Below are 20,727 nucleotides of genomic sequence, written 5' to 3' on the forward strand. Positions count from 1 at the left end.
GAATCATATGATCCTTGGGCTTGTAAATGTCTGGTCAGCTGACAGGACAACTTGAGTCTTACAGTACAGGAGGGCTGGGTGGCCCTCCCTGGTGGTCCAGGGGTTAAGAATTCCTCTCCAGTGTAGGGGACACAAGTTCGATCCCTGGTCTGGGAAGATTTCAGATGCCCCCAGGTGACTAAGCCTGAGTGCCACAACTCCTGGGCCCACAGCTTCAGTGCTTCCGTGCAGCAGCTACTGAAGCCTGTGTGCTCTAGAACCTGTGCTCTGCAAGAAGAGAAGCCACCATAACGAGAAGCCCCACTCGCTGCAACTGGAGAAAGCCCATGCGTATCAGTGAAGATTCAGTGCAGCCAAAGAAATTAAAACATGTCTGGGTGTCTACTAGGTGGGGCACTGCATTAAATTCTTGAGTACTGTTGGCCTGTGTGTGTGTGTGTGTGTATGCGTGCATACACGTGCATGCTCACCTCTGGGTATGTGTAGCTAACTGAAAAATGGCCCCCATTCTGGTATACCTGTAGGTGATATGACTGCTTGTCTTCTCATCAAGGCAAGCGATCTATTTCTCCACCTCTTGAGTCTCGCCTTGGCTGTGTGACATTATCAAATGTGATGTAGGTAATGTAGCTTATAAAACTTCTTTTTAAAATTGAGTTATAATTGATCTACAATATTCTATTGATTTCATTACAGAGCTTCTGTGTATTGAGGCTTGCCCTCTTATTGAAGAACCCTGGATCACGGCCACATGAATGGGTGCAGGCTAGTTTGTTGGGTGTCCAGGTTGCTCCTGTCATCCCAGCTGATACTGTGCCAATACCAGACCCAGAAGCCGAGACCATCCTAGGCCACCCAGTCCTGGCTGAGCCACCCAGCCCAGAAAAATCACCCAGTGCTTTAGCTGCTAAGTTGGGTTTCTGGGGTAGCTTGTTACATAGCAAAAGCTAGGTGACACATGTGTAGCTCGCATGAATTTTTTCTTGCAGTGTGTTGTGTATTGTTTCGGGGAGGCAGTATTGAGTAGAAGCTCTGAATATGGGTTTTAGGATTGCAAATCTGGCTTACACACTTCCCAGCTGTGAGATTTGTTAGTGCTGTGCCCCAATTTTTCTTGAGTGTTAGATGGGAAAATAAGAGACTTTATAGTGCAGCTGTGAGGATTAAGAGAGTGGGCTGACAGTCTTGCATGCTGTATCCGGCCTGTGTTCGACTCTCAATAATGTTCCTTATCCTTGGGACTGTTATCTGTGTCAGAGGTGGCATTGGTTTTTACTGCCCAGTAGACACTTACAGCGGAGAAGGCAATGGCACCCCACTCCAGTACTCTTGCCTGGAAAATCCCATGGTCGGAGGAGCCTGGTGGGCTGCAGTCCATGGGGTCGCTAAGAGTCAAGAGTCGGTAGGACTGAGCGACTTCACTTTCACTTTTCACTTTCATGCATTGGAGAAGGAAATGGCAATCCACTCCAGTGTTCTTGCCTGGAGAATCCCAGGGACGGGGGAGCCTGGTGGGCTGCCGTCTATGGGGTTGCACAGAGTCAGGCATGACTGAAGCGACTTAGCAGCAGCAGCAGCAGTAGACACTTACGGGGCTTTCCAGGTGGTGAAGTTGTTAAGAGACACAGGTTCGATCCCTAGGTCTGCAAGATCCCCTGGAGTAGGAAATGGAAACTCACCCCAGTATTCTTGCTTGGAAAATTTCATGGACAGAGGAGCCTGATGGGCTACAGTCCATGGAACCGAAAAGAGTCAGACACGACTGAGCAACTAACACACACACAGACACTCATGAGAGAAGGACTTTGTTGTGACTCAGAGTTGGGTCTAGGTCAGACTCTGCTGGGCTCCTCTCAGAGGCTCACATTTTATTTTGGGGAAATAGGATTTAATCGCAGTAATGAACATCAAAGGCAGCTTATGAGGAGTATGAAGCCGTAAAAGAGAAAGGAAGACCTGATTGGCAGGACCCAAAGGAACATCCTCTCCTCCAGCTCCCAAGGAGCCAACGGGAGACAGAGAAGCTTGGTCAAACCCTCGCCTTGTGCAGAGGTGAAGATGAGGCTCAGTGGATTAAGCATCTTCCCAAGGCTGTCTGTCTACCGGGGTCCCTTCCCCCAGCCTGGCACACGCTGTTACTTTCCCCCTGCCTCCCCCCGCCCCCCGCTGGGCCATCATTCCCTCTAGCAGGGCTCAGGGAGAGTGAATTGCAGCTTTTCCCTCTTAAATCGATAAAATCCACAAACCTCATTAGACCCTGAGGAATTATGCCAGATTCTGCAAGCGAGGCTGTGCCTTGGGGTGGGGTGTGTCAATCAAATACTGCTATTCTCCAGGGCTGCCTTCCAAGGTGACTCTTGGAGGTAGCTTTTGACAGGCCGAGGCTATGTTCGTCCATTCATTCTGCCCCACCTGGACAGGTGTGCGGCTTGCTGGGGGCTCCTGGCCTTGGTTCCCCCCTTCCATCTTGCACAGTGTCTTCATCTCTGTGTGGATGTGGAATTCTGCCCCTTGGTCTGCCTCCCCTCTACCTGCAATCTGGCTGCTTAGTGATGATACAGCTTCCTAGCAATACCTCTTTGCTGGGTCCCTCTGACTCTTGATTTCCTCGCCAGGGGCCTGGCTATTCCCTACTGCCTACACTATTGAGGGTGTAGCCCAGTTTTACCATCAGGGGCTCCCCAGGCCCCTGCCCCAGCATCTAGTGGCTAATGCTTGGTGTGAGTGAGTGCAGTGTAATTTTGTGGCAAACCTGACTTTGCTGATGGGGGCCACGGGGGTGGCAGAGACTGGGAGCCCCCTCTGTGCAGCCCCAGGAGTCCCCTTGGGCTTGCCACGCCTCCTGACAGGGTCTTGTCTTCAGGTTTTTAATCACCACCCTTTCCCATCATTAGGAAGGACATTAAATCAGGCTGGCTGATTGCCAAGGTGATGCTGGCCCTTCCAGACCGGAGGGGGAGAGGGCCATTCTCTTTTCAAGTTGTCAGTCTTGTCTTTTTTCCTGGACCAACTCTGAAAACGAGGACAAAACACAGACAAAAACAACCAACACGTTGAGCTGACCAACGAAGCCCAGAAGAGGGGAGGGAGGGGGCCCAGGCTCATCAATAGCGCTTTTGTCTGTTGGGGGCTTTTTAACACTCTTGCTCTGAGCAAATAAAGACTTTGCTTTCTAAGCATCAAACTCTAAATGGGCTCAAAAATTATGGAGGAATTTTTCTGGCCGTAATTAAGCTGTCCCCAGATTCAACAGGTTTAAAGCCCTGAAAAATTTCAAGCCTCTGTGTCAGAGATATTCTGGGCTTGAGCCAAAGCAGAGGGCAGGGGCAGTTCATCAGGACCCCGTCCTTGTGAGCAGGTGGGCACCCGCGCTGTGTCTGGCTGCCTGGGGCCTGTTCTGCTGAGCCGGAGGTCAGGGCCTGTGCGGATGTGCTGTGGTCTCCTCTGGCCCGCTATGGTTGGCCTGAACAGAGGGCTTGGGCACTGTCCTTCTTCGGGAGTCTGATGGAAGACCCACGGAGCAGCAGTCAGGAAGGCGAAAGGAGATGAGGCCTGGGAAGAAGTGGGGCCGGGGTCCTCAGGCCCTGCTTGACCCCATCTTGAGCTGTAGAAGGCATTTTTAAAATCCGGCTGCACTGGGTCTTAGTTTTGGCACAGGGGCAGAGCTTCACTGTGGCACACGGAGTCTCCAGCTGTGGCACACTGGCTCGGTAGTTTCACTGTGTGGACTTAGTTGCTCTGTGGCACAAGGGCTCTTAGTTCCCTGACCAAGGATCGAACCCACGTTTCCTGCATTGCAAGGTGGATTCTTAACCACTGGACCACCAGGGAAGTCCTTGTAGAAGGGTTTTTGAAGGACTTGATGCGATCAGGTGTGCTTCCTGGAAAGCTGAGTCTGGCAGAGGAGGAGATGCAGAGGGGACCAGCTTGGAGGCCGGTGGAACAGCCCAGGCAAGAGAGGATGGGGCTCTAGATCAGAGACGGAGTAGGAACTTAAAAGCTATGTAGTTCAATCCCGGGTCGGGAAGATGCCCTGGAGAAGGGAATGGCAACCCACTCCAGTATGCTTGCCTGGAGAATTCCATGGACAGAGGAGTCTGGCAGGCTACAGTCCATGGGGTTGCAAGAGTTGGACACAGCTGAGCCATACATGCCACACACACAGGGGTTCCACTAGATTCACAATTTGGAATTGGACCAGGGAGTGGAAGCTGTGTCAGCAAGGGCTCCCTAGAAGCTGAATCCTGGATGGACGGATGCTGGTGCCACTCACTGATAGAGGGGACCGTGGTGGGCAGGGGGCAGCAGGGCTGAAGTGGCAAAGAACAGGTTGTATGTGAGTGTGTGTGTGTTTCTGGGTCTGAGGTGTGTGTATGCTAATGATGTGCCTAGTTTGTGGTCACTTTAATAGAAGAAAGTGAGGAAAGCAGAATTTTATCCTTGATTAGCCATCAAATATCGGCAACTGGGGACTTCCCTGGTGGCTCAGATGGTAGAGGATCTGCCCACAATGGGGGAGACCTGGGTTTGATCCCTGGGTTGGGTAGATCCCCTGGGGGTGGGCATGGAAACCCACTCCAGTATTCTTGCCTGGAGAATCCCATGGACCGAGGAGCCTGGCAGGCTACAGTCCATGGGGTGGCAAAGAGTCTGACTTGGCTGAGTGACTAAGCAGAGCACTATGGGCATATTAGAGAGGAATGAGAAGGAGACAGTGTCTACTTAATCTCTTGTTTTTGTGTAGCTTTTTAAAGTCTTTCTTTTTTTTTTTAATGTGGACCATTTTTAAAGTCTTTGTGGAATTTGTTACAATATTGCTTCTGTTTTTTATATTTTTGGGGGCCACAAAGCATGTGGGATCTTAGCGACTAGACCAGGGATTGAACCTGTCGCCCCCCTGCATTGGAAAGGGAAGTCTTAGCTGCTGGACTACGAAGGAAGTCCTCCTTCCCTGTAGATTTTGACCGAGCTTCCCATGCGTTTTCCTGTTCTGTCTCTCACACACCTGGAGGCAAGTGTTGTTGTCACAGTTTTGAGAGGGCTACTGGGAGCGGCAAAGGGCTTTGTCCAGGACGGCAGACAGGACCACGATCTGGGTGAGCAGATTGTCCGGCTTGGGGACTGAGCCTGGGCAGAAGACACTTTTCTAGGTACCAGACGGTGCTGAGCTGACCCTGAGATGAGGGTGGAAGGTTCAATGCCTTCCCCTCCACTCCTGAGGATTCTCTCCTCCCTGGGGTGGGACCGAATGGACCCAGCTGAGCTGAAACGCACACACAGCAGTCCCAGCATTTCCACCCGATGCTTACGTGGCAAGTTCTGGTGCTGCCAGCCTGGCGTGGGTGGGTCTGGTGCCTGCCCCCGCCCTCCCAGGCTCCAGCCCTGGCCAGCGAGGGCTGGGCACTCATTGCCATTCTAAGGAGACCAGTGTCCTCTCCTCTCTGGAGGGCCCTGCCTGGAGGCATTTGTCTCTGCCTGCTGCTGTGTGTGACCTGAAAGCCTGGGTACAGATGCATCTGAAAGCCTGAGCATCCACCTTCCAGCTCAAGGTCGCCTGCCTTCCTCAGCTGACTTGGGCAGCCGGCCCCTTGGCTAACGTCCTTGGTCTTGGTCCTGTCCTTCTCAGAGTCTAGCTCCCTTCTCTTCACTCTCAGGCCTCAGCCCCCAGGTGAGGAAGGTTGGGCAGAGTCTAGTAGATTCCACTGATGCTTAGATCGACTGTCTAAGCTGGTTGTCACGAAGGGGTCTGAAGACCACACCACTGAGTTTTCCAGCGCCGAGCACAAGTCAGGAGCGTGCTGCCCAGGGCACCTTGGCTGGTCCTTCTCCAAGGGACCGAAGGTCTTGGGATTACAGGATGGTCTTTGAGCTGTGGCAGCGATGGCGTCAGGTTCCCTAGTACCTTGGAACGTCCCCTTCTGCTCCTGATGTGTGGAATGCCTCCTGGCGAAGGGTCTTTCTCCCTCATCTCCTGTCAGGCGGCTGAGGACTTCTCCATCTCTCATCCTCAGTCCTCAGTCTCAGCGAGGCTCTTGGAGGTCTGTTTCTGTCAGGCCGCATGTTGCACGACTGCAAGGCCTGTGCTCGCCCAACTCCAAGACAGAAGGAAGAGCCAGGAGTCGGTGGCAGAGACACCTATGGTTTCACAGGTTGGGGAGCTTACACCCAGCTTCCTGAAGCAGGGTCCTGGAGCTGCCTCCACTGTGTTCCGCTGACAGAGAGGCTGTCAGGCTGGCAGGACACGGTGGCAGTCGTTGCTCCCACGGGTGGGATGGGGCATTTACCAATTACAGGGGGAACTGATATCAGGTTGGCTCACCGGTTACCAGGGAAACCAGCAGAGGGGCACGCCCCTCACCGCCTCTTTGATAAGCGTAGTGGAGAGTTCTGATATATAGCTGGGACAATCTTAGCTGGGGCCTGGGGCAGGTCAGTCAGGGGAGTAGGTATTGGTGAAGCAGGTGCTGATCGAGCAGGGAGAGTACACACAGCAAGAGAGCAACCAGCTTGAGTCACCTGCCCATAATTTCACATTGTGGTCTTTTTATTCTAATTAATTAGTTAATCTTTAGTATTTATTTTTAATTGTTGAAAATGAAGTGTATACTCTTTTAAAATTTTTTTTTTTTTTGACGCAGACCAGTTCTTAAAAGTCTTCAGTGAATTTGTTACAATGCTGCTTCTGTTTGGGTTTTTGGGCCTCAAGATGTGTGGGCTCTTAGATCCCCAACCAGGGATCGAATCTGCACCCGCAGCACTGGGAGCTCAGAGTCTTAAATGCTGGACCGCCAGGGAATTTCCTCAAGTATAGTTGATGTACCGCGGTTTAGTCTTTACTCTAGGAAGTTTTATTAGTCTTTATTCTAATCATCACACGTCATGATGATTATAAAATCTGACCTTGGAAGAATCCTTAGCTGGGCCTAGGCAGTGGCTAGAAGTCTTAGAATGGAAGCTGGGCATTAAGAAATGAGCTATTCAACCTGTGACATTTTTCGGTGGGGGAAATGGAGGCACAGAAGGGGGAGGAGAGGGACCCAGAATGCCGCAGCCAGTGCCTGGTGGAGCGCGTGCCCCGACTCCCCGGGCCCCTGTGCACGCCAGGCGCTCGCGGTTTATCCGTTTGCCACAGCAGCTCACCACGAAGGGGTCTGTGCGTGTGTGCTCAGTCGCTGCAGTTGCGTCCGGCTCTTCGTGACCCCGTGGGCCATAGCCCGCCAGGCTCCTCTATCCGTGGGATTCTCCAGGCAAGAATACTGGAGTGGGTTGCCATGCCCTCCTCCAGGCGGTCTTCCTGACCCAGGGACAGAACCCAGGTCTCCTGCACTGCAGGCAGACGCTTTACCGCCGAGTCGCCGGGAAAGCCGTGGAGGGGCACACACACACGTGAACCACTGTCGTCACTCACAATGGCTGCAATGTTGGCCCCAGCCCAGCTCAGAGGGGCTGGCAGCCGGATCTCAGGTGGATGGGTGAGCGCGGGGCTGTGAGCGTGTCCCGGACAGGCTCCCTTTGGGCCTTGCGTGAATTCAGTCCCTGCTCATGACTGTCTGCGCGGCAGGCGTGACAGCCATGAGGCTTGGCACAGGGAACCAGGGCCGGACCCACAGGGTCTGGCTCCCACAAGATGTTCTGGTGGATGCCATCTCCGAGTCAGGACGGCCGGTGTTCCAGAGCCGGGGAACCTGGGCTCCCAGGACACTGCAAGGGGTCCTCATTGCGAAAGTCTGCCAGAGGGGAAAGACTCGCTCATTTTTCCGATGGTGTTACAGCAAATGTAGGTGCAATGTGCTCTGAGCAAAATGATCCTTTCTGTCAGACAGGGACTTGTTAGCCGATAGAGGAGGCCGCCTTCCCTCCTCTGTTTTCCCTGTCGTGGGCTCAGCCTTAGAATCCTGCCCTGCCCCGTAATTTGGAAGAACAGCAGTAACAATGACAACCAATGCCAGTTGTATCCGCAGGGAGAGTCCTAGGAGGTGAACTCTAATTATCTAAATTTGACTCCGAGGGGGATTCGAGGTTTACAACCCCGTGTTCTCTGCCACAGAAAGCACTGCTGCTAATGTCTCTTTTTGCTGAGGGTGTGGCTTGCAGCAAAGTGCCCCATGGCCAATTTCAGGTGATTCCCAGAACTGTGCTGTTTGCCAAAACCCACTCAGAGAGTTCATTGTATCTCAGGGTGGTGGTGTTTGGGAGGGCTACTTCTAGAAACTTCTTAGAGTTGCCATGCTTCGTGAAGGAAAGTTTAAGCTTTCTCCCAAATTACGTTTCCATCAAGAAGCATCTAGTTCTTGCACTCTCTTACACTTAATCACACCAGCTTTCCCATGAGGGGTGTGGGTGTGTGTCCTACTTAGTGGCATGCATACGTGCTAAGTTGCTTCAGTCATGTCCAACTCTTTGTGACCCCAGGGACTGGAGCCCCCAACTTCTCTGTCCATGGGATTCTCCTGGCAAGAATAATGGAGTGGATTGCCATTCCCTTCTCCAGAGTAAAGTGACTTTTAAAAATGGCTTTTATGTTCCTTCACAAGAGTTCCTGCTACCTTAGGACCAGAGGAGACCCAGGACACCAAGGGTAATTGGGGCAGCCTCACCAGCTAAGTGCCTCCCTCCTGCTTCTAAGGCTTCCACATTCTAGATCTGCATCTCAGCAAAATTACAGGTAACGGCCAGAAACAAGGGTTGAATTTGGGTGTCATGGTCAGGCAGGCTTGCATTTAAATCTAGGCTTTGCCTTGTTGCTAGTGCAGCTATGTGTGCATGACCTAACCACCGAACAGTAAATTCTCTGCAGCACAAAGGACTTGCCCAAATGCCACAGCTAGGAAACTTCAGCCCAGCTTCAATCTGTGTTAGATCGCCTTAAGGTGACCCCTGCCCTGGAACTGAATTCTTGCTCAAGTAAGTGCAATGTTGTCAAATTGCAAAATCCACATTGTCCCAATCCACCCTTCCAAACCATTTCCAGTAATTCTCTACTCATCCCCTTCTTGGAGAAGATAATGGCACCCCACTCCAGTACTCTTGCCTGGAAAATCCCATTGGCGGAGGGGCCTGGTGGGCTGCAGTCCATGGGGTCGCTAGGAGTCGGACACGACTGAGTGACTTCACTTAATTTTTTCACTTTCATGCATTGGAGAAGGAAATGGCAACCCACTCCAGTGTTCTTGCCTGAAGAATCCCAGGGACGGGGGAGCCTGGTGGGCTGCCGTCTATGGGGTCGCACAGAGTCGGACACCACTGAAGCAACTTAACAGCATCCCCTTCTGTAATTGCTCATTTTCCCAATAACCCACCTGGTTCTTTCTTTCTTACCTCTTTTCATTTCCTATAACCTCCTTTTCTGACTCCCTCTCTGTTCTCCATTAACCTCAGTTATCTTTGTTTTAGGTGGAGCTGACCTGTTTGCGGTGGAGTCTCTCTCCTCTATGTAGAAGTCTGAATAAAATCTGTCTTGCCATGAGTAAGACATGTCCAGCTCCATTTTTCTTTGACAAGACTTGGCTTCCTGACCTGGAAAATGGAGATATGAGTGTTCTTCTTCTATACGTTACTCTGTGATTATGACTATACTCACAGTAACAGGTTGTGGCCATTTGGACTGTCTCCTAAAGCAGAAACCACACTTGTTAAACGTTCAAATGTGATTTGCATTCAGTTGATGGTGAACTGAATAAGAGAAAGACTCCCAGGTACACAAAAGCAAAAGCAGCAGTTGAAAGTGGAACCGTTTATCTCAGATTGGGACTTGAATCCATGTGGCTGGGACTTGAACCCAGCTTAAACCCAGAGGGCCTGGTTTCAAGACCCAATGAAGCTCAGGTTCTTGGTCTATCATTGCAGAAAGAATTCAGTGAAAGACAAAGTGATAGGTAAGAAATGGATTTATTTGAAGAGGAACACACTCCACAGACAGAGTGTGGACCATCTCAGAGGGTGAGTCTGGCCACCTCAAAATGTGGTGTGGTTAGTTTTTATGGGCTGGGTAATTTCATAGGCTAATGAGTGAGAGGATTATTCCAGCTATTTTGGAGAAGGGGTGGAGATTTCCAGGAGTTGGGCTATTGCCCACTTTTTGGTCTTTTGGTGGTACCTTGGAACTGTCATGGTGCCTCTGAGTATATCATTTAGCTTACTGATAGAAGATCAAGGTCTAATCGAAGTTGAATTGTCTGCCATCTGGGACCCATTGATTCTAATTGGTTTATATTATATCTCTGGGCTATGTCGTTCTTTCAGAAGTTGTGCCCTGCTACCTTCCCTCCTGTTTCAAAAGCATCTTTACATTTGCCTGCTGCGAAGGAGAATGTGAGTCTATTAGAGAGTGGACAGTGTATGCAAGACAGACTAGCAGAAGAGGGGTGGGGTGGAAGTGGGGGCTAACGAAGCAGAAAAGAGGCGGGAATGTTCAGGATTAGGTTGGAAAGGGTCCTGTAAGACTGAGCAAGTGCTTAGATTTCATTTTTTAGCCAGCAGGAGAGTTGAAACTGTTGTAGTCACGCGTTCCGGGAAACAAACTCACTCAGAAGGACAATGCAGATAGTGGAGTGCCGTGTATTACACCGGCGGGCCCGAGGCAGAGTCTCCTCTTAGCCGAGGACCCCGACCAGTTTTTGTGAAAACCTTATATACCCTAAGTGTACATGCCCAAACCCACCTCCCCAAATTCCCTGAAACTAGTCTGAACAAAGGAAAAGAAAGATACAGTCAAAGTTAACCTGTGATTCGTATGCCTTAGGCCTAGGTAGTTAACAGTGGACAATTATCAATAGGCCTGTGGTCATACCCCAATAAGCATAATAGAATTTATGATTCTATTCGGTTACACAGATAATTAGGGTATTTTTTTTAGGCGATGGAGAGTCTTGGTAGGAGCCCTGGGGCTCTTCCACCTGGAGTGCGGGGCGTTTCTGATTTTCCAGTTTGTATGTCGTTTCCATAGATACAGGGGATATAGCTCAAAGTCCACAGTCCAGCCCAAGATGGAGTCCAGCTTTCAAGATGGAACCTGTTCTGTCTGTTTCCTCCTTCAAAACCACAGGGTAAGCCAGGACAAGGTAATTGGTGTAAGGCTGGGAGGTATGGGGACCAGGTGTGGGGGTGGTGAGGAAGATTTAGCAGAAAGTGCAAACCACAAGGCAGAAAAGAGATGAATCTGATTACATTCAAACAACTGATTACATCAAGTCACCATGGACAAAGTTAGAGGACAGAATGGGAGAGGATATATCTAGGATATGCAAGGAATCTTCAAATCAGCAGGAAGAAATTAGCAAAGTCTTAACAAAATGGGGGGAGGATAGGACAAGGAGAAGAATCTCCTTGTCAGGAGAAGAATCCCCCTACCCCAAGTAATAAACACATCAGGAGGTGCTTCATGTCATTAGAAACCAGTTAGATGAAAATTAAACAACAATAAAATATCCCTTTATGTCTGTTAGACTACACTATATATCTGTTAGGAAGCTGGATAATGCCAGGTGTGGTGGGGTGGGAAATACATGTGCCTTCCCCACTGCTGGGAGGAAATTGGACTGGGGAACAAGCTAACTGAGTATGCACACACCTTGGAAGCTGGTTCGTAGCTGTAGCTGGAGGTTTGAACGAAGACGTTCACTGCAGAGTTATCTGTCATGGTAGAGGGTTGTCCCTCAAGCTAGAAAACCAGGCTGGCAAAGTGCTGTGGGTACGGATGAAGTTCAACATCCAAATGGTGGAAACAGATCCCATATACGACAGCAGCAGAGCTGGACCTTAAGAACATAATGAGAACTCTCTGCTTCATTTAGGAAGCAAAATGAAACATTAAACAATGCCACTTGCATAAATAAAAAGTATATGCATGCAAATATGTACAGCTTTTAAGGAATATGTACAAAACACTGTAAGTTAAACAGGACAAAATAACTGCCTGGAGGCAGGGAGGAGGCAAATGGTAGTGAGGAATGGAGCTGAAAGGGAATAAATAGTAAGAGTGGAAGCTTTCAAGGGTAGAGGTGATCACACGCCATGGGCTGAGACGCGAGATAATTTCAGTACATTTGAGATTAAAACAAACAAGCAAAAACGACCATCATTTTGAGGAAAAGGATTTCCTTTTATTCGTGTATGTGCTTTAATGGGCCCTGGCAGGATGCCACACATGCTTAAATAGTTAATAGTTTTAATAATAATCCCCTATAATATTTATAGGGTCTTCAGAGCCCTTGCCCAAAGGTGGACCCATTTGAGTGTTATGTGTGTGTATGTGTGAATGTTAAGTCACTTCAGTCGTATCTGACTCTTTGCGACCCTCTGGACCTTAGCCTTGTAGCCTGCCAGGCTCCTCTGTCCACGGGATTCTCCAGGCAAGAATACTGGAGTGAGTATCTTCCCAACACAGGGATAGAACCTGCATCTCCTGTGGCTCCTGCATCACAGGCAGATTTTTTGCCACTGAACTACTGGGGAAGCCCTCGAGTGTTATGACAACTATATAAATATAGTCGAACAGTAGAGGTATTTTTGGAAAATGAAGAGATAGAGCCTTGGATGGGTAGAGTGACTCGTCCCGAGTCACACAGCTGGGAAGGGGCAACACTGTGAGTCAGACCTGGGACTCGGGTCCCCTGTTGCAGGGCCTCAGGTTCCAAGGAGCATCACTGCACCAAACGGGAAATCTTTGCTTCTTTGAGGAAATGAGAATGGAAAATGTCACTTGGCTGGGATTTTTTTTTCTGTTTCCACTGCTTTTCTTTTCATTTAGATTTTTTTTTGTTTGTTTTGGTTATTGTCGATGGAGAAATTTTCTTTTTCATTGGACATCCTAAATCTGTGGTTGTTACCTTGCTAACATGCTGTAGTGGGTTTAGCAGAACTGCTAGAAGATATTTTAAATTTATAAGCATCTTTATTATTTTTTTAATTTAAAAATAATTTATACTGCAGTGAAACCCACCTTTATCCTACCATCCAGAGATTGGTTACCACTTTTAAGAGTTTAAATGAAATTCTCCTACATTTTTTTTCCCCTCTAAGAAATTGAAAGTTGAATCTCCTTCTGCAAGGAGGAAAAGAAATGAAATCTGCGATTGGGTTAGAATCTTGGTGACAGTAATTCTGAGGAGTTGGGTCCAGCTTAGGCATGTTGGAACATATGCCTCCTGAAGCCGGAGATTCAGAAATTGTTGACTTTTTGCCTTCACAAAGGAAATTTACATTTTTAGATGCGGCTGGGCTCCAAGGACGGAAGTTGAATTCCCTGGAGGGTAAGGCTCTGAATATCTCAGACACATGTGAAGTCAGAACAGTTGTGAATTTGCCTGAAGAGAATTCCAGACTTTGGCTGCTTGTTACAAATTTAGCTCAGCCTCTAAGAAGCATTCCCACTTAAGAGCGATTCTTGGTTGTAGAATTTGATTCCCTGTGGAATTTCCCAAGTGTAGTTAAATAGGCACTGTGGTTTTTAGACAGTGGGACAACAGATTTGCTCAAGATCTCCTCTGTTGTTATGATTTGAGGGTAACTTAGGTGGTATTATGGATATCAGTTGGTTTTGAATTTTACCTGCAAAGCATACTCATCCTTTAGCTTCTGGTGGGAAAAAAAAAAAAAATGAAAGTATTAGTTGCTCAATTGTGTCTGACTCTTTGTGACCCCATGGACTGGAGCCTGCCAGGCTCCTCTGTCCATGAGATTCTCCAGGCAAGGATACTGGAGTGGGTCGCCGTTTGTTGTCTTTGGTATTTGTACCCAGTTTTTTTTTCTTGTTTCTCACCTGTATTGGGTTGAATGGTCTCCTCCCACTTGGAAATGTGACTCCTGCTCAGAATGTGACTTTATGTGGCAACTAGGTCTTTGTAGGTGTAATAGTTAAGACCAGGTCATACTGGATCTGGGTGGGCCCTAATCCAATGACTGATGTCAGTAGAAGGTCATGTGAAGACACAGAAAAACATGAGGCAGAAAATAGAATGATACAGCAAAACTGAGTACCTCTAAAGCCTAAATTCTTCTACTGAATTTATGATTAACCTCTCTATCCAAGGGCTTCCCTGGTGGCTCAGATGGTAAAGCATCTGCCTGCAATGCGGGAGACCTGGGTTCAGTTCCTGGGTTGGCAAGTTCCCCTGGAGAAGGCAATGGCACCCCACTCCAGTACTCTTGCCTGGAAAATCCCATGGATGGAGGAGCCTGGTAGGCTACAGTCCATGGGGTCACAAAGAGTCGGACACAACTGAGTGACTTCACTTTCTCTATCCAAAACTTTATTCCCTTTCTTGTCCCATCACTATTCCCCTCAAAATTGAAGAGAATCAAAGAAAAGAGGAGATTGAAAATGAGCAGAACCCTGGAGGGGTCTCTCGGTTACAAAAGTCTCTCTGTATTCCCTGTTTCTCCTTTGCAGAAAAAGACTCCAGTTTCCTAGTCTTTCCTTGAATTCCAAAGAGCAGGCTCATGCAGTTATTAAGTAAGGAAGTAAGGGAGTGCAGAGGAAAAGGAGAGGCAGTCAAACAAGACAAGTAATGCAATAGATCAGCATTAAAGCAGGGTCCCAGTTCTCCTTAAGGGACGTGCATAACAATCTGACAGAAGGCTCTGAGTTATTCTTCAGGATCTAAGACCCCCCCTGCCAAGTGGAGGATAGTGGCAACCAAGCAGAAGCATGGATACGCCAGACTGGATGGAATCAGCAGGTTGATGACTTGAGTTTCCTGGAACACCACCCTGTGCCCCCATCACCAACCAATCAGAAGAAAGGCATGCATCCTGTTGCCCTCACCCCAAACACAGTCTTTAAAAGTGCTTTCCTGAAAACCATCAGGGGGGTTGAGTCTTTTGAGCCTAAGCTGCCCTTATTCCTTGCTTGGTGCCTGCAATAAACACTGCACTTTCTTTTCTTTTTATGTTTATTTTGATGTGGACCTATTGCTTCTGTTTGATGTTTTGTTTTTTTTGCTGTGAGTCATGTGGGATCTAGGTCCCTTAGGTCCTTGAGCAGGGACTGAACCCGAATCCCCTGTAATGGAAGGTAATGTCTTAACCACTGGACCACCAGGGAAGGGCCAAGGCTGCAGTTTCCTTCACCATAACCCGGCGTCCGTAAATCGACTTTTTTGCATGGCGGGTGAGCAGACTCCAAGTTTGGTCCAGTAACAACAGTTCCAAGTGAAAGAACCCCAGGGACTGCTGGTGACCACCAGCAGCCGGGAGAGAGGCTAGAACAGTCTCCCTCACAGCCTCCAGGGGAAACCAACCCTGTTGACACCTTGGCTTTGGTCCTCTGGCCTCCGGAGTTGGGAGAGAATAAATTTCTACTGTCTATGCCACCCAGTTTGTGGTATGGTGATATGACAGCCTTAGCAAACCAATATATCACTCTTCTACTCTGTCAAAGTGATTGGGTGGCCTGCCTCCAGGGCAATGCGTCACACAGGACTGAGCAGGTTGTAGCAATTTACTCAGGGACAGGTGCATCTCTCAATCTGTCAGAAAGAGTCACCTCCGGGGCTTTTTCTGGATTGTTCAGGAAAGAGGATCTCTTTTTCGGCCAGGTCAGTCAACCTGGAGCCGCTAGAGATAGTTTTTGTCACCAAATGCTGAGAGCCAGCCCAAGAATGAAGCTGATGGGAGGAAAGAGGTGGAGAGACAAGTTCCTGACAATATCGTGTGGACACCTTGATCCAGCTATGCCTGAATCCCACTGGACTTTTCAGTTTAAGTTAGTTAGTGTTAGTCACTCAGTTGTGTCTGATTCTTTGTGACCCCACAGACTGTAGCCCAGCAGGCTCCTCTGTCCATGCAATTCTCCAGAATACTGAAGTGGGCTGCCATTCCCTTCTCCAGGGGGTCTTCCCAATCCAGGGATCAAACCCGGATCTCCTGCATTGCAGGCAGATTCTTGACCTTCTGAGCCACCAGGGAGGCTCTTCAGTTAAGGGAGATGTGATATCCTTTTAAGCCTGTGGAACTGGGGTTCATGTCGACCATGATCAAAGGATTCTGACTGTAATAGTTGTTTAGAGATAAGCATTCAATGCTCATGGTCTTGAATGATTTTTCCCCAGAAACTCTAAATGGTTTGTAGTTGCGTTTGCTCTGGAAGATAGGAAAATGAAAAACTAACACAGGAAACGAGGTAACTAACATTTATTGAATGTCTGCTATGTAATAAGCCCCATCCTGGCACCCCACTCCAGTACTCTTGCCTGGAAAATCCCATTGACGGAGGAGCCTGGTGGGCAGAAGTCCACGGGGTCGCTAAGAGTCGGACACGACTGAGGGACTTCACTTTCACTTTTCACTTTCATGCATTGGAGAAGGAAATGGCAACCCACTCCAGTGTTCTTGCCTGGAGAATCCCAGGGACGGGGGAGCCTGGTGGGCTCCCGTCTATGGGCTTGCACGGGGTCGGACACGACTGAAGTGACTTAGCAGTATTTTAAAGATTTTTAATTTTAACTCATTAATAACAAAACCATCCTAAGTTTTGGTGCCCATAAGTTACAGAGGCATTCCTGAGACTCAGAGAGCCATTCGAATCCATTTGATTCTGAAACTCCTGCTGTCACATGGCTCCTTGGAACTAATGATGTAACTGAGCCTTAGACTCTCCCCAGACACCCTTACAGAGTCTGTATCTTGCTTTATGGAAGGCATAGCCTGGCCTTGAGCTCCACTCACTCACTCAGGAGCTTAGTGATCTGTTGCCCTGGGGAGTCAGTGATTATTATTCCATCTTGCAATCAAGGAAACAGGGGCTCCCAGAGTTAAATACCTTTCTCAAAGTCGTGCAGTCAAGAATGGCCTGGGAAATATCTGAAACTAGTTGTGCTGAGCCCTTGCTATTCAGAGCGTGGTCCAAGGACCAGCAGCCTAAGAATCACCTGGCGGCTCGTCAGAAATGCAGAATCCGAGACTTCCCTGGTGGTCTAGTGGTTAAGACTCTGCCTTGCCGTGGGGGTGACATGGGTTTGATCCCTGGTCGGGGAACTAGGATCGCACACACCGCTGGGCAACCAAGCCCACGCACCATAGCTACTGAAGCCCATGCTCTGTAACAAGAGAAACCTGGGCACCTCAAGAAGAAGCCCCAAACCCAGGCATCACAGCTAGAGAGAAGCCTCCATGCGCTGCAACTAGAGAAGGCCCGTGCATCCCAACAAAGACTCAGTACAGCCCCCCAAAAAATTTTTTTTTAAAGCAGAATCTCAGTATCACCCAGAAACATAGAAGCAGACTGTGTTAGAATATCCTACTGCCCTGTGTAACCATTATAATTCAGAGCTCAGAAGTCTCTATGGCGGCCTTGCAGGTGGGGACCCTCACAGGCTGTGTGCCCAGCTGAGCCACATACCCGGGCCTGCATCCTCACCACCCGGGCCCAGCTGGAGGGCCAGCTGCTTCCGCCACCGGGGATTAGGCCCGGAGAGCTTCCCACAGCGGCTCCCCGGATTCTTTGCTAAGCTGCTTTGGGAACAAAGGGCCTGCGGAAGGTCCGTGGTGCTTTTGGAAGGGAGGGGATAAAAGTGGGCGCCGCACCTGTCATGAGAAACGTGGGAACAGCCCCGTGCCAGGAGAGGCGGGCAGGAACGTTCCAACACGGCTGCCTTGCAACTCCAGGCTGCCGTGCGTCCGTGCCCCCTGGGTCAGGAGCTGCTGCGGCTTACTGACGTCTGGGGCTCTGCCTGCCACCTCATCAGCTGGCATTGCGACCACCTGGAGGGGCATAGGTGCTGGGCTGTCAGTGCTGGGACAGACCCGGGGAGCCAAGTTAGAACGCTGCCTGTGACTCACACGGCCCAGGGGTCAGCCCAGGCCTCGGGCTCCGGTTTCCTGCTTATACTCAGAGAGATTCTCTGATGGCACAGAGCAGCCTATGCAGAAGGGGGAGTCATTCCCTGATTGTCGACGCTTTCAGGGACGATAGGAAGGATCACTCTGTGATCCATTCCTAACAAGCTTCCAGGGGCCGCTGCTGCTGGTCTAGGGACCGCACTTTGAGAAGGAGGGATTAGGATGGAGGTAGGAGAATTCTCTCACTTCTGGGCCTTTGCTTGTCCAATGTGGGAGATAGCAGTGTCTGCAGGGGGCGTCACATCCAGTCATCATAAACGACCAGTGGAGCTCTCCTGGCCTAAAGCCCAGGCTCTCAGCTCTGCTTGTACTTTGGAACCATCTGAGGAGTTTTACAGGGCTTCTCAGTGGTGAAGAATCCACCTGTCAATGCAGGAGATGCAGAAAATGCAGGTTTGATCCCTGGGTTGGGAAGATCCCTTACAGAAGGGAATGGCAACCCACTCCAGTATTCTTGCCTGCGAAATCCATGGACAGAGGAGTCTGGCAGACTACAGTCCACGGGGTCACAAAGAGTTGGACAGGACTGAGTGACCTGGCAACTGAGCACGCAAACGTGGGGAACTTTAGAAACTACCAAGGCAGGGGTTCCTTCTCCAAAGACATTCTTTTGTTCTTTTAAATCTTTATTAAATTTGCTACAATGTTGCTTCTGTTTTATGGGGGAGGGGTTGTTGGTTTTGTTTTTGGCCAAGAGGCATGTAGGATCTTAGCTTCCTGACCAGGGACTGAACTCGCACCGGCTGCATTGGAAAGCGAAGTCTTAACCACTGGACCACCAGGGAAGTCTGCGTCCTGATGAAACATTTGGAAGAAACTGTTCAAGGTGTGTTCTGGGCATGGGGATGGTTAAGGCTCTACAGGGATTTCTATGTGCAGTTGAGAACCATGGTCCTGAAGCAGTCCTGGTGGAAGAAATGGCAAACATCTCCCTAATTTTTGGAACATTTGAGATACTTTACGCCCATTCTCCGTGGACCTGAGAACTCCTGTTATTGGTTGGCGAGAGATATCCAGACATCAGGAGTGTTCAGGACCTTTTGTGTCATCTTCACATTGCTAGACTGCAAATTCTTAGGACCCAGCCCAGACTTTTGGATCCAGGATCATTTTAAGAAGGTTTCCAAGTGATTCATAAGCACATTTGTGTTTGAAAAGTGCTGTTCCAGAATTCCTCAGCAGTCCAGTGGTTAGGGCTCTGCACGTCCAATGCAGGGAGCCCAAGTTCGATCGCTGCTCAGGGGAACGAAGATCCTGCATGCCATGTGACATGGCAATTTTTTTTTTTTAAGTGGTGCTCTAAGGAATCTTCCTGAGAAATTAGTTCAAATATATGGGAGAAGGCAATGGCACCCCACTCCAGTACTCTTGCCTGGAAAATCCCATGGACGGAGGAGCCTTGTGGGCTGCAGTCCATGGGGTCTCGAAGAGTTGGACACGACTGAGCAACTTCACTTTCCCTTTTCACTTTCATGCTTTGGAGAAGGAAATGGCAACCCACTCCAGTGTTCTTGCCTGGAGAATCCCACGGATGGGGGAGCCTGGTGGGCTGCCGTCTATGGGATCGCACAGAGTCGGACATGACTGACTCGACTTAGCAGCAGCAGCAGGGGTCCTTCATACAGAACCATATTAAAGACTTCTGGAGGTAAAAGAATTTCCAAGCATCTTAGCTTAAGGTTGGCAAACTTCTATGTATCCTTCAAAACCTTGCTCAATATCTCCCTCTTGGTTATACATTTTCTAATCTCGGATACCATTCTCTCCTCCTCCCTACTGCATCATATGCGAAGTTCTATCATTTCATTTATCATATTGCCTTACAAACACCTGCTTTTAGGTTAGCCTCATCCTGTAGGTGGTGAATTATTCTCAAGGAATAATAGCCCCGGCCAGGAGGAGGATGCTGATGGCAGCAGCAAAGGTGATAAAGATCATGTCAGTTCCCACTTCTGGGGTCTGATAACAGGGCTTGAGGACAGAGTTGCCTTGTGGCCGTTCTGGAACCCCCAGCACCCAGTTCTCTTCCCAGTACAAGTAGGTCCTCAGAAACATTTGTTATGGTCCCTGCTTAGCTGAATATTTGTCCATTTGCTGAGATGGACATTCTTTTTTTTTTCGTCAGTGCAGGCTCCAAAGTATTTCTGGGGGGAGCAGCAGTTCCTCTCAGCTGCTTTGGCATTTTGGGGACTCCTCACCACCCAGCTCTTGCATGGAATTTACATGAGCGTCCTCCCCTCTTCATAGCAGAGACCCATTTGTCTGGGCTGCTCACCCCAGTGTGAAAGCCATTTTGGGGTGAAATCAATTATAATGTAGGGAGAAAAAAAGCTTCAAATTTTCATGGAAAATTTGAGGCAAGTGTGAAAAACATTAGGTGCTTCTTTCAAACTCTTACAAATATGTTCTTACTTCTTTTTCTCTCTCTTGCTATTTTTTTTTTTTTGCCCTTGGTAGAAATTGTGTCATGCTGCCCAACCTGCATTGACTAGAATCTCTGACACATCTCTCTGTTTAGATGCCATATCATCCCCTGGGACTCTGGGACCAAAGAAGACCCCCTAAGAGTTGAGGCTGAAGAAGAGACAGTGCTCTGGAATAGATAACATTGTCATTTTTTATGTAAGCAATTTATTTTTCATTCATTCTGAGGAATTTTTATTCATCAGTTATTAAACAACTCTGAATATTTATTAAATAAGTATTATATAGTCACTTCAATCTTTCCTGGGAAAGACTGAAGGCAAAAGGAGAAGGGGGTGGCAGAGGATGAGATGGTTTGATAGCATCACCAACTCAATAGATAGGACTTTGAGCAAAATCTGGGAGATAGGGGAGGACAGAGGAGCCTCAGGTGCTGCAGTCCGTGGGGTCACAGAGTCAGACACA

The 20,727-nt window shown here is 49.0% G+C and overlaps 1 long non-coding RNA gene across 4 annotated transcripts in view; it reads left to right on the forward strand.

The window, feature by feature from the left end:
• Window positions 1-20,727, forward strand: part of LOC147349771 (uncharacterized) — a 56,047-nt gene that overhangs the window by 27,241 nt on the left and 8,079 nt on the right. Inside the window, exons 1-2 of one of the 4 annotated variants that reach the window (XR_015150141.1) lie at window positions 17,384-17,477; window positions 20,357-20,460. The exons of the other annotated variants lie outside the window; for them this stretch is intronic. This is a non-coding gene — a long non-coding RNA (uncharacterized LOC147349771). Of the gene's footprint in view, window positions 1-17,383; window positions 17,478-20,356; window positions 20,461-20,727 lie in introns of those variants that run through there. 4 annotated transcript variants of the gene reach the window in all.

Source organism: Bos grunniens, chromosome 21, assembly GCF_055505025.1.
Source record: "Bos grunniens cultivar Pamir isolate PY7600 chromosome 21, Bosgru_T2T1.0, whole genome shotgun sequence".
Taxonomy (NCBI): Eukaryota; Metazoa; Chordata; class Mammalia; order Artiodactyla; family Bovidae; genus Bos; species Bos grunniens.